Source organism: Protopterus annectens, chromosome 11.part0 (assembly GCF_019279795.1).
Source record: "Protopterus annectens isolate FY-2018-M chromosome 11.part0, PAN1.0, whole genome shotgun sequence".
NCBI lineage: Eukaryota > Metazoa > Chordata > Ceratodontiformes > Protopteridae > Protopterus > Protopterus annectens.
In genome coordinates this window covers 160,296,223-160,310,503 of record NC_056745.1, presented here as the reverse complement: position 1 = coordinate 160,310,503, position 14,281 = coordinate 160,296,223, and the positions used below count along the sequence as shown (strand labels likewise).

General features: G+C 39.8%; 1 protein-coding gene across 1 annotated transcript in view; it reads left to right on the top strand.

Moving 5' to 3' along the window:
- Window positions 1–14,281, top strand: part of RAD51AP1 (RAD51 associated protein 1) — an 813,846-nt gene that overhangs the window by 425,100 nt on the left and 374,465 nt on the right. The window lies entirely within an intron of this gene.

The window sequence follows — 14,281 nt, the reverse complement described above, 5'->3', positions numbered from 1 at the left end:
GGAGAGTTATGGAAACTGAGATTGAGGTAAGATCAAAAGTGAAAAGGGATGACATAAAGGAAGATCGGAAAGTAGCAATGTCATTGAATTATTCTATCGTCATTGAATCATTCTATCGACAGTGATAATATTAAAGATAACATACTCAGTCATTGGGATATATTCTGGACAAATTATGACGTACACAAAATTTTGGTGATAACCTTTGTTTAATAATACAAGGGCAAGAAAGTTTAAGTTGTTGAATCAGGTTCTACTAAGTATATAAATGTAATGTATGATGGCAGTGCATGTTTGTTTATTTCACGTAGTCCCAATTTGTATTGTAAGGCTACAGAAGCAAGTTATAGAACATCAGGATATTTTACGTGCAGCAGTTAATATGTTGTATATGGGGTAACCTGCATATCTTAAGAAACGTTTTACATGGGCAAAACCAGTCATAAGCTCAAACAAAGAATATTTGAGCATAAACAAATCCAGTGCTCTGTTCAGGTATTCTCAGTTATGTAGTATTCATAAAAAAATTGTTTTTGATTTAATTGATGATGTTAAAGAAGACATTTATATTGGAAATAGAGATGATGAGCTGGAGTATAAAGAATTAATAGGGCAAATCAAATTGCAGGCTAATGTACTATCAAGTATTAATAATAGTATTAAATGTAAGGCTGTGTTAAAAAGGAATAAAAATATAATGGTTTTAAAAGCTGAAACAAAAATATACTTGTGTGTGTGTGTGTGTGTGTGTGTGTGTGTGTGTGTGTGTGTGTGTGTGTGTGTGTATATATATGTATATATATATATATATATATATATATATATACATATATATATATGTATACATACATGTGTGTGTATGCCATAAGGACAGAAAAAAAATCCAGTGCTCTGTTTAAGCATCCTCAGTTATGTAGTAATCATAAAAAATGTTTTTGATTCAATGGTGGCATTTATATTAGAAATACAGATGATGAACTGGAGTATAAAGCATTAATAGAGCAGATCAAATTGCAAGTTAATGTATTATCAGGTATTAATAACATTATTAAATGTAAAAGCTATGTTAAAATGAAGAAAAACAGGAGTGTTTTAAAAACTAGGATTTTTATTTTTTAATTTTTGTTTGTTATACATATTTTGTGTCTTTTTAACAAGGAAAATAAGCTGCATACTTTGTATAAGGTCAACTGGCTTTTTAGTCAGAGTTTAAACTTGAAGCATTTTAGAGTATATGTTCTCTGATGAAGTCTTCAATGAAAGAGGAAAGTACTTCTGAGTTGTAACAATAAACTGATTTTTCTACAAGTTCCATTGTTCTTTGCTTGCCATTTGAGATTTTTGTGTTTTTGTATAAAAGAAAAGAAAAACAGCCTTTGCCAAACCAGACATTAACTACATACACATCATGGGAGTCTACATGGTGAACCTCAGATTACAGGGCACCTGGATCCCTAGGGAGAAAGAGAAGCACATGAACCTGAATGAAGTGGTGGCAGTCATCTTTGCATGCAAGGCTTTCTGACCTTTTTAGAAGCCACATTTTCTGAATTTACGTATAGATAAAAATACAGTTATGTTGTGCATAAAATGGGGGGTGGGGGCATGCGTTCCTGTCCACTCTGTAGGCCAGGGGTGCAAACATGGAGGAAATTCTTACTTACACCCCAGCTCACAAGAATTTCCTAGCAGATCACCTAAGCAGGACCTCATCAAATTCCCATGAATGGATGCCAGACAAGGACACATTCTCATACTGCATGATCTGATGGGTGGCTACCAAAGACCGACCTTTTTGCTTCTACAAGCAGAAATAGCCGAATAAATTAAATTCTGGAGCACTACACAGAGAGGCTTGGACAGTGGATGATACTTTATTCCTGAGTTGGGCAGGTCTGTTTCTGTATGCATTCCCTGTCATACCTTTGCTCTGCAGAATAGTCTAAAGGACAAGGGAGGAAAGATGGACATACTGATAATTTCCTTCTGGCCAAGACAGCATTAGTTCTTTCTCCTCATTGAAGCAGTAAGGGAGAAACCCTTACTGCTGCACCAGAATGTGATCTTCACTACAAAGATCAGGGTTTTTTTCTTTTTTGACACCTAAACTTGTCCATGCTCAGACTCACTGGATGGAAGATACAAATGTGCTACTCTTTGGCCATCTTTATTAAGAAGATATGTTTAACATGATGAGGGAAGCTAGCAGGCCAATTATCAGGAAATCCTACCTAACTAAATTGAAAATGTTTTCCTTCTGGTTACAAATGTGTAACCAAGCTGCAAAATTAGCAGACATGCTTTTGGCTCTGCAGTATTAATGTGTGAGATGTTTGTATCTGGATTATAGCATAGCATATGGTTCTCTGCAGGTCCATGTATGAGCCATAACAGTGTGCATGTCTGCCTGTGGGCCTACATTTAGCTTCCAGGGCCCCAGTCATACAGTTCTGGAATGGCATTTTCCACCTCAGACCACCTTGAAAAATGTGACTCCAGCTTGAGACTTGAATTTTTTTTTTGTGCTAAAAATTTTGATCACGTCTCCCCAGTTTGAACCAACAGTTTCTCTGTTTCTATTCTTGTCATTACTTCAGCAATGAGTATTTCAGAGCTCCAAGCAATGACGCTCTGATTCACAGTTGACCCCACGGTCTTCTTTTTTGCTTATCCTCCCACTACCCCCATATCAAACCTTTTATAGAAATCGTGTCAACAGAAGAGCAAGGTGATCATCATTTTCTCATTCTTGTCTCGCTAAGTATGGTTCTCCTTCCTTTGGCCTTATCTGATATCCTTCTCAGGTTCTGAATCCCTGTCTGGATTTACTGTCTCATGGATCCAGGCTTCCTCACCCAGACATTCTAGTTAACTGCATGTTTTTTTCCACTTCCAGTGATGGCTAGACAGTCCAGCTTTCTTCACAGGTTTTATGCATCCTTACAGCTTCCCAGAAGTCCTCCAGTAGAAAGATATACAAGAGCAAATGGAAAAGATTCTCTATTTGAGCCAATGAGAGACACCTAGATCCTTTTCAGCACCCATTCTTGCAGTACTACATTTTTTGGCCTCCATTTTCTGTAATGGAGCAAGCTGCTTTATAATTAAGTTATAGCTAACTGCATTCTTCAATTACCATGTAGGTAGAGATCATTTGTCCTTGGCCTCCCTCAAGCTATGCAAAGCTTTCCTCAAAGGTATGTTTTTGCACAGACCACCTATCAGGGAACCCACTCGGCCTTGCTGAGAACACTGGAAAATATGAAGGTCTCTCCAAACACCGTTATATTTGGCAACTTCAACTACCCAAACATAGACTGGGAGCATTACTGTAGCTCCCACACCTTAGCCCAAAGGTTCCTAGAATTTATAAACTCAAATGCTATGGAACAACTTGTTACCACTCCCACAGGAGGGGAAAACATACTGGACCTGATCATCACCAACATGGGGGCTCTATGCTCCAGACCAGAAGTGTATCCCTCACTGGTAAGATCAGACCATAAACTAATCTCATTGGATATTCACATCCCGACCCCACCCCCTGCCCAGAAAACCACAGTGAAAAACTTCTCTAAAGCAAATTTCACACTCCTCAAAACCGAGATGGAATCCTTCAAAGCCCCCGGGCCTGTGGAAAATATGGCCCAGACCGCAGAATCCTTTATAAACGCATTCTATGAACACCTTCAGGAATGCATGGATCATGCAATCCCAAATAAAACCAAGACCCAATCTTCCAAAGGCAGGCGTCTTGTCTGGTGGACCCCAGCCATAAACAAACTATACAATAGAAGGAGGAAGCTACTACATGATAGAGCAAAATCCCAAAAAGGGAAGGCATCTCTGATCAGTATTAGCAAAAAACTACGGGCACTCATAAAATCATCTAAGGCCAGCATCGAGAGAAAAATTGCACAGGACACTAAGGATAATTACAAGGCTTTCTTTAGTTATGTTAGGAACCTGGGTGGGAATTCCCAGATATGCTCAGAATTAGTCCAAAATGACAAAAAATACACCAAACCCACGGACATTGCCAACATCCTAGCTGACAGGTTCAGCGCAACCCCCCCCCCCCACCAAAAAGGCAAATATCTATCCCAGCAGAGTGCTTCCCCCCTGACATCTCAGATGCTCAGGTAAGAGCTGCCCTCTCCAAAGCAAAAAACACAGCATCAATGGGACCAGATGGTGTCCCGGGCTGCGTCCTACATGAACTCCAAGAAGAGCTAAACCCAAACATAAAACTACTGTTCAATCTCAGCCTTACTATAGGATAAGTACCCAAAGAGTGGCGTGCAGCAACAGTGGTCCCTCTCCACAAAGGTGGTGCCTTAACGGATCCTGGAAACTGTCACCCCATAAGCCTGACTAGCTTGGTCTGCAAAGCTATGGAAATGATCATCATGGACCTCATAAATAAAGATACTGGGGACCTACAGACACTGGATCCTACCCAGTTCGGCTTTATTAAGGGCAGATCCTGCCTCTTAAACCTGGTTGATTTCTTTGAAACAGTCACCAAGGCCATTGACGAGGGGAAGGTGGTCCACACAGCCTACCTGGACCTCGCAAAAGCCTTCAATACAATACTCCACTCGGGCATTATAGATAAGTTCACCAGCTTAAATATAAACCCCTATGTCACTAGATGGGTTGCAAACTGGCTCAAGGACAGAACCCACATGGTTAGAATTGCTGGAGCCATGTCAGTCTCCAAACCAGTTACAAGGGGCGTCCCACAAGGCTCAGTCCTGGGACCTCTCTTGTTCGGTATATATTTCTCGGAGGTACAGTCCAACCCGGAAGGACTGTGGCTGACCAAGTTCGCAGATTACTGCAAACTAGGCGCCATAATCGACTCTCCAGCTGACACAAGCATCCTACAAAAGGGCCTCTTAGAAACAGACAACTGGTGCCAGAGCCATGGCCTCAAGCTAAACACCAAAAAGTGTATAGTCATCCCCTTTGGCAAAAACAAAGTGCCCACAAATTACCACATAGGTGGTAATCCATTAAGTACAGAAGAAGTAATTAGGGACCTGGGGACCCAAGTTGATAGCAATCTCTCATTTGACAACCACGTGGCTAAAGTGGTTAGAAAAACATTTTATATAGCCCACCTAATCATGAAGGGATTCACATCTAGATCAGGGGAGGTCATCGTGCCTCTTTACTCATCCCTCATCAGGCCCATAATTGAGTACAATACCCCTTTTGGGATGTACCTTACCAGGCACCTGCAGTAACTGGAAAGACCCCAAAAGTACCTCACCAAGAGGATCAAAGGGCTCAAACAGATGCCATATGCTGCCCGGTTAAAGAAACTCCAGCTCTACTCAGTGGCATACCACCTGCTGAGAGACGATCTGTGCCTGACGTATAAAGCCATGTCCAACCCAGAATTAATGGACATGCTGCACCTCAGAAAATCCAAATCCCATCGAGCTACGCGCTCGAGAGACTTGAACCTCAGCACTGAAATAAATAGGACATGCTGGAGGGACAGATTCATAACCCAGAGGCTCCCTTCACTCTGGAATAAAATCCCAGTCCAGGTTAGGCAGAGTCCCTCATTGATTCTCTTCAAGAGGTGTCTTGATGAGTGGATGGGAGATCATAGGTTTACCTCGGGTATCACTTCTGTGTCACTGTTAGACAGAGGCACAGTATACTAACCTCGAAAAAGGGCATAGCAAAATTCATTTAAAATGGGTGGCGAAAGCCAAACACACTCTGGCTAGGCTTATAAATGCCCTAGGGAAGATAGCCTAGTATGAACCTATGAACCCTTCCTTGGGACTTGACGATTCTTCTCCGGGCTTTAACTCGGTTTCTGTTTGATCCTGTGGCAAAAACTGATTTAAAATTTTTGTCCCGGAACAGTTTTTCTAGTTGCTATTGCATCTGCTGGACAAGTATCTGAACTCCAGGCTTTGTCTTGACAGTCACTTTATATTATCTTTCACAAAGACAGGGTTTCTCTGTCCGCAACAAACCCTCTTCACTTCTGAAAATGTTTCTGAATTTTGCCCTTAACCAGTCAATTAACTTACCAGTTTTCTTTCCAGAATTCTTCAGTAAAGTGGAATATATTCTTAATTTGTTGGAAGTACACAGACAACTCTGATTTTATCTCTATAGAATGAAAACTATCAGGAAATTGGATCAGTTTATTTCTATTTCAAGAGCTAAATTGGGACAGTGTATGTCAATGGTTACATTGGCACACTGGCTCGCTGATTATGTATGTCTCCCAAATATGCAACAAAGTCTAGAAGATTTAGGATCTTTGCTTGGGAGTGTTTACATGGGTATTTTTGTACCCCAAGTAGACTCCAAAGAATTTTTTCTCAGGTAGGTAGTAAATGGAGAAGAAAGAGGTAATTGAGAACATATTTTCTGGGAGTGTAAAAAGTCAGCAGACTTTAACAATTCCCTGTAGTCTACTCTATGAGAAATACTGGGTGAGCAAATTGATATAACTAAGGAAATTATTTTTTTGAACTATGATGCAAAATCAGAATTACCTAGACATAGTAAGGCCTTGCTGAGTCTAATTATGATGGTTGCCAAAAAAGCAGTTACTAGAAAATGGAAATCAAAGTCTAAACCAAATGTACTAGAAGTAGTGAATATAGTAACAACTGGAATTGGGATCTTTAGAAAGGAGTTGGAGCAATTACATAGAAAAAATGGGAACTGTGGGATGCACAGTAATGTTTTGGAGTAGGAATGAGGTCTAAAAGAAGGCAGGATTTGAATGAGGTATGTAATTTTTGACTGACCATGACCGCATAGATTATAAGTGAGGTGTAATGTTTGCAGCTAAAAATATGTCAGTATGGTTTGTTTTAATTTATATAAATATATGATTGCAATGTCATAAGTGATAATTTAATAAAGATGTTTCTTTATTAAAAAAAAATGCAAAAAGGCTTGACTTTACCAAGATTACCATGAGCTCATTCCACAAGGTTAGTCTCCATTTGCTCTACCTTTCTATCCAGAACTTGCCTTAATAGTAGCTGTTAGAGCCCATTTTTCAGAAGAGGTGTAGGGAGAAAAGCTCCACAAACACATTATGATTGCACAATATTTTACAAAAATGTACAGTACAGTGTAACAAAACGAGAGACTAATAAATTGTTTGAAGTTACAATGTCATAGAGAAAAACAGTAATTTGCATGATATATATGCACACACATTTTGGAGGGGGTTGATGGGTTGATTTGTTTTTTTTGTTTGTTTGTTTGTTTTTATTGTAAATATTGAAATAGGTTGAAAGTTATGAAAGGAAAAACTCAATAGAAGGGTAGTGTTAGGTGGAAAGAATTAATAAAGGGAAGGAAAAATCACTACTGGGCTAGTTTTAAAGGGGTGAGGGATTAGAACGATAGTTAAGGTTAGTGAGATTTATAGTAAGAACAGATTTGTTTAAAATAACTTGTAGATCAAAAAGAGTTTCCTACTGGTATTGATGGGTAAAGACTGGTGCAAGCTAGAGGAAGGCTCAAGGAGAGTAGGATGTTTATTTGGATAGATGCAGGGGCAGATTTTAGTATTTAGTAGGTAGTTCTTTAGGGTGAGTTTAAATTTGTTGAAGCAGCTAATGGTGTTCATGCTGGTTGGAAATGTTCCATAGTTTAGTGACAGTGTATGAGTAAAGGTAGTGTCCGGCTCTTTTGTTTGGTACATGAACAGTTATGAATTGTTTTTTTCAGAGCAAAGGGTTCTGGTGGGGGGTATAGGTTATTAAAATTTTTTAAGGGCAGGGCAGTTGTTTGGATTGTACACAGTTTTATGTGCTATGGACAGTTGAATGGGGTTAAGGTGATGTGGAATTTGCAACCAGTTTAACTGTTTTAAGGCCTGGCAGTGATATGAGTGGTATGAGCTGCCTGTGGCAAATTTGGTGATTTTTATGGTAGCAGAACTGGAGCTTATTTTGTAGAGATGAGTGCAGGTTAGTAAAAAATGGGGGCACTGTATAATAGGGAGGAGAGCAAGTAAGTGTTGGCGAGAGCTTTTTTGGTGGTGTTGCCCATGAAATGTTTGTCTGTATAGGGCTCCTAATTTGCGGTGTTTTCTTTTAAAGGCATTACCAATATGGTGTTTAAATGAAAGTTTATTGTCGGTGGTAATACCTAATAGTTTAGCATGGGATACGATTTCAGTTTCTGTGTTGCTTTGGGAGAAAATATGAAAGTGATAGTCAGGTAAGAGGGGTTTTGCTGCGAAGAGTAGAAGCTTTGCTTTTTGGCATGAAGGAGTAGGTGTGATTCAGTTAACTAGGCTTTGATTGCAGTGAAGGTATCTTGGATTATTTGTTGGAGATATTGGAGGGTATTTGAAGAGGAGATGATGGTAGTATCATTTGCATATTGGATAATAGAGCTAAGAAGAGAAGCCTTGTGAAGATTGTTGGTAAATATGTTAAAGGTCCAAGTATTGACCCTTGTGGTACTCCAGTTCAGTTGGTTTGGTATTCTGATAGGGTATTTTTCCATTTAATGCATTGTTGCCTGTTAGTGAGGTGGCTGTTAAACCATTGGTGGATGGGTGGGGTGCAGCCGATGTTAGAAAGGTGCTGTAGAAGTTTTTTGTGTGATATTGTATTGAAAGCCTTCAACAGGTCTAGTAGTAGTACAGAAGTAATATTACCTGAGTCTATGGATCTTTGTACAGTATCCATGAAGGAGATAAGTGTGTGAGGGGTGAAAGCCATGTTGGGTGGGGAGAGTAGGTTGTTGTGTGTGAGACGGTGATTTAATTGTTTATGGATGCACTTTTCGAGGAGTTTGGATAGTGGGGAGAGGATAGTTATTGGATGATACTTGGAGGGTTCATTGGAGTTACCTCCTTTGTGAAGTGGGGAGGGTGATGGATTTTTTTCCAGAGGTTGGGGACATAGGATTCTGTAATTGAGTGGATGATCAGAATGCTAATGGGCTATGGTATGGCCTCAGCAGTGAGTTTTAAGTATTCTGGTGGGAGGTCATAAGAAGAGAGAGAGGCACTGTTTTAATTTTCTGAGGAGTCTCCAAATTTCTGTGGTTGGTATTGGTTGTAGTGAGAAGAGGCTAGATGGTGTAATATTGCTTTGGTGAAGTGGCGAAGAATTGCCTATGGGGGGGAGTCTTTCTAAGTGAGGACTGTTTTTGTGGGGTAGAGGAGAAGGGGGAAAGGAAGTTGATAAGGTGAGGGTAGAATGAGAGGAGTCTGTTATTAATTTGTGTATGGTATTTATAAAATGTGAGTTGAGCATAGTGACTATTTGTGACTGTGTTTTTTCTGGGCATGGTGATGGGATTTGTTTGGTGTCAGGGATAAGGAGATCAGTGATGCTTTTCCAGAATTGTTTTGAGCTGTTTCTATAGTTACTCAGTTTACTAGAGAAATAGTTTCTCTTGTCAGTACATACTAGCTTTTTAGCTTTGTTTCGTAACTGTTTGTATCTAAGTAGGTCACATTCAGTTTTGTTTTTATGCTATTCTTTCCAGGCCTTGTCCCAGTTTTGTAGGAGTTGTTTATTGGCCTTTGTTAGCCAGGGGGCGTGGTTTGATTTTACTCCTTTAGTATGAGGAGGGGCTAAGTTGTTGAGTGTATCTAGGAATATGTTATTAAAATAGTACAAGGCATCATCCAATGGGAGAGTTTTTAGTGGACGTCAGTCTGAGAGTTTCAGAATGTTGATAAATTCTTGTTGATCAAAATGTTTTAGGTTTCCGGTGGCTTTATAGTTATGAGGTTTGAATGTATGTGAAGTGGATCTATAAGTGAAAACAGGTAAGTGGTCGCTGAGTATATTGGGTAGGGTCTGTGGATCTGAATATTTAAGTGGATCTGAAACTTAGATCCAGTCAAGGGTGGCTCCTGGTGCATTGCTGTTGAGTATTCTGGTAGGGTTGGTGACGAGTTGGGTGAACTTGTAGAGGTATATGCTGTTTGTTGGGAAATCGGTTATTAAATCTTGCCAATTGATGTTTACATCTCCCATAATAATAGTTTTGTTGCAGATGTTTTCTGACATCCAGGCGAGGGTGTCCTCAAGGGTTTGGATATTTTGTCATGGTGGGATATACAGACTAACTGTGCATAGCTGTTTAGATTTGTTGCACACAGGGTTTTCTTCCTACCATTCCTTCTATCCTAATTAGACATTGTGTTGTTGGGTGGGGTACCTAGACATCTTACCTTACTGCTGGGACATGATTTCCTCCTTTCCCTTATCCAGGCTTCCTAGGGAAGAACCACAGTTCTCTGCTTTCCAGACTAGCTCTGAGAAAGCAGGTTATGGAGGTCACTCCTAGGGAAATTCCCTTAGTTCTGTCCTCTTCAGGGGACAAGAAAGAACTTGCACATAAATTGCACATATTCCAGGGGAAGGTAGTGTTAGCTCAGCCGGAGGTGGGTGTCCAACTCTGAGAGGTGGGCCAGATTTCAGATTCTCCCTGCTGCAGAGATCCCAGATGTAATAACCACAACAGTGAGCCCACACAGATATCTACTTTTTTAACTTCTTAATAATTGTCTTTTTTAACAAATTTGGTTGCTTTTTGAAATGGCTTTATATGAAGCTAAGTCAGATGCCACCACTGCATGTGTGTCCCCGTTCATTAACTAGACTGATTAATGTGTTAATGGCTTCAAAAACTTGAGTTTAGTAACTCCAGGATGGCCAGTCAGCCATGGTTGGCACTACATTATATCTTGTATTGGCACACTTCTGCTCCTTTGCAGGGTCACTCCTTCATCCAAGGCTGATTAAAATGTTTTACTTATCTATTATCATTTGGATTAATTAAACAATATGCAGAATTAGCATACTGCACCATTCCATATCAAATACTTATGTAAGATAATTCTTTAATTTATTCATTGCTCTCATAATTCATTCCAGGGTTCTAGGAAGCAAGACCATATTCCACCACTCATACGCACTGTACAGAAACTAATTCCAGATGGGGCAACATCCTATTGCAAGATACATACACACACGCACGCACACACACGCACGCACACACACACGCACACACACAGCATGCATTCCCTTAAAGCAGTTTGGAGGACCGCCAGTTCACATGCAGCCTGTCTTTGAGAAGAAACCAGATCACCCAGTGAAAATCTATGTTGGATACAGGGACATGCAAACTCCACACAAAAGATATTCCCAGCTAAGAAATATTTTGGAGAACCAGGCAATGTGGTACAACAGCTGTAACGCAGCTCCAGTGTGCCACACATTATGTAAGATAGACTTTTTTATTGTGCTTATGTTAAAATGCACCTGTCTGCAAATTGTTCTTGCATCCTTGCAGTTCATTTGGTCTCTACATACCCTGCAATCAAAACAGGAATTTTGCATTTAAGCTGTTATCAATATTCACTGTCTCCTGAATGGGATTTAATAGTTTCTGAATGAATAACTAGCATTTCCACCTTTTGAGTCAGCTTCTTCCATTGATCTAAAATTACTTTTTTAGAAAGCATTTTTTTTTCTTTTCTTTGTTAATTTTATCCGTGGCTAGCAGAACATTTCCCCACTACATACCAAAACCACATCACAGTCTTGGTTACAGCCAGTCACTGCCATTCTCTCTACCCTCATAAAACACACTCCTATACCCCATGTTTGAGCCATACAGTACGTGGCAGCTCTTCAGTGTGTGACGCCAATGCGGACACCCCTTGTCGCTGGAATATAACCTTTTCTCAGGCACTGCAATATGGCCATTGTTGCCCTGCATTTTCAGCATTCCTGAGGCCAGTACTGTCCTGTGTTTCTGCTGAAAGACTGTATTGAGGCTGGGTCTGGTGTGAACTGGACAAAGTTCCCACCCTTTTTTGCCCTTTTTTTTTTCAACTTAAGGAACATCTGTACATCACTGCATCTCTTTACACTGTCTGTCCTTCCCCTTGGCTCAACATTCATGCTGGTGCACTCAGCCTCCACTTGAGCTGCAGGAAAAGTGACTGTATCCCTTACTCTTCCCTTAATGAAGGAAAGTAGTAGCAGGCATTCATTCATTCATTCCCTTTCCTGGCCTTGTCCTCTATATATCAAAGTTTGTCACTGAATCCCAGTCACTGATCTTGCAGTCAGGACTAAAACCTCTGTATTAGCAAGCAGGCAGACAGCACTTTTGTAAGTAGTGACCTCGGGCATTTTCATTGTTAATGTTGTGAGCCCTAATGTGAAACAACACAAGCATTACTGCAAGAACAGTTACCTCAGCTGTCTCACTAAACTTGTTGTTTATTTTTACTAGCATCCTTTTTTTATTTTGGCAGAAGAACAAAGAGAAAAGGCCACAAAAGCAGTTGAGATACCATGTGGACAGAACCAAGGGGGAAAACAGTTTTTTTTAACACCCTGTTACTAAACAGACTGTTTCATCTACTACTATTATGAGCTGTGCAGTAAATAATTTTGAGAAGCATTATCAAACTAAATTCTGTTACAGCTGTGACCACTCATGCATATTTTAACAATGTCTCTGCTCAGAGCTTATGTAGGTTCATAGGTGTTTACAAGGCTAACAACCACAAGGGCCTTTTTAAGCCTAGCTATGCATCCCAAATTTATGACAAGTTATGGTACCCTTGTTAGTGTAAACAGGGGCTGGGGAGATGAAACATTTACATGCTAGGGCCTGGGAGAAGAACCATTCACAGGTTGCCTGTGTCCATTAAAGACATAGGTGCCAAACAGCTCTGCAGTCTGGATAACTGAAAACATATTTGTCTAACACTATACGCAAGATGCCCAGTCTAAAAGCAGAATAGGTTTGTCAGGGTAGTGCTGCAGAGGATTCTTTCTTACAATTTTATCACCCTTGGGTAGTAATACAAAACTGCTTTAGATTTTGTCCATTTATTGTACTGCTGCTAGAGTCCTCTGCGTAATAAAATAACAGAGCTGTAATTGTGCTCACAATAGCAGATTTTTGAGGGAGAAATTCTTGAAGTACTGCAGATGCACTGATAATATAGGAATAGTAATGCAATATATTGCCCTTGCACAGGGTAGTTTTGACTGTATAAAAATTGCCTGGAGAAGTGACAGATATTGATAAGCAGTTGTTCAGTTTGCTTTGATGTTTTAAGCTTCTCTCCCTTGAAGACTCTACAAGTATACTGACATGCTCTGCTTTCCATCAGTGTCACCAGTGTTCATATGCCTCTTTAATGGTCACCGTATTTGTAACAAGTTCCATGTTTTTAGATATCTTCCTGTACCCACTATCTGTATTTTGTATTCTCCATCTTTGCTATCACCATATGTTCTTCATGTGGTGTCCTGATATCACCTTGTTTGTGTACTTTGCTGCATTTTAATTATTGTAGCTCGTTATAAGACCCAATGTTGTCTCTTCTGTCCTTTCCTCAACAGATGGGTCTTCAAATCCAACCTCAAATCTGTCTTTGACCACTCAATTCTTTGGATCCCAAGCTCAGGTTCCTCCTTTTACCTATAACCTCTTACAAAGGCCAACATTACCTCAGATCTTGTTTGCTGTTCCTTTGATATAGATGCAGATCTCCTTTTCTCAGGTGTGGTTTGCACTTTGAGAAAACCTTTTCATTCTAACCACTATTTTTATTCTTTTAGACAGTACTCTTTCAGTATTTTGATCTGTATACTATCGTTCGTTATACCCTTCCTTCCCCTTTCACAGCTATTTAAATAGTTATATTCCCTTTCTGCCTTTGGAATACAATTATCTAATCCCTAAAGGTCTTTTTCTAGGAACCAGAAATGGGATAAGAAATTGTGGTTCCAGAAATCCCAAGGGTTCTCTTCTGATGTCACACCTGAGGCAGAGCTGGGACAAAAAACAAGGTTTCAGAGATCCTTTCAACTGCCGTTTCCGTATGAATCAGTCATTCCTTCTAACCAAAGGTATCTACAGAGACTTTTTAAAATCAAAACATCAATCTTCCATCTTTTTTCCTGCATTTTTTTCCAGTAAAGGAGAATATATGATACATTTGTTGGATGTTCACAGACAGCTACGTTTTTACATCCCCCATAAGAAAACCTTCAGAAAGTCTGATCAACTTTTTGCATTCTTATCTACTACTAAGCTGAGTTGCAGAGTTTATAAAGTCACTTTATCAAGATGATTGTCTGCGTGCATTACACATGTGTACAAAGAAAAAGGTTTGGCCTTACCTACACCCATCAAACCTCAATCTACTGGATCTGTGGCAATCTCAACTGCTTTCTCTTCCAGAGCATCTATTGATGACATTTGTGTTGCTGCCACTTGG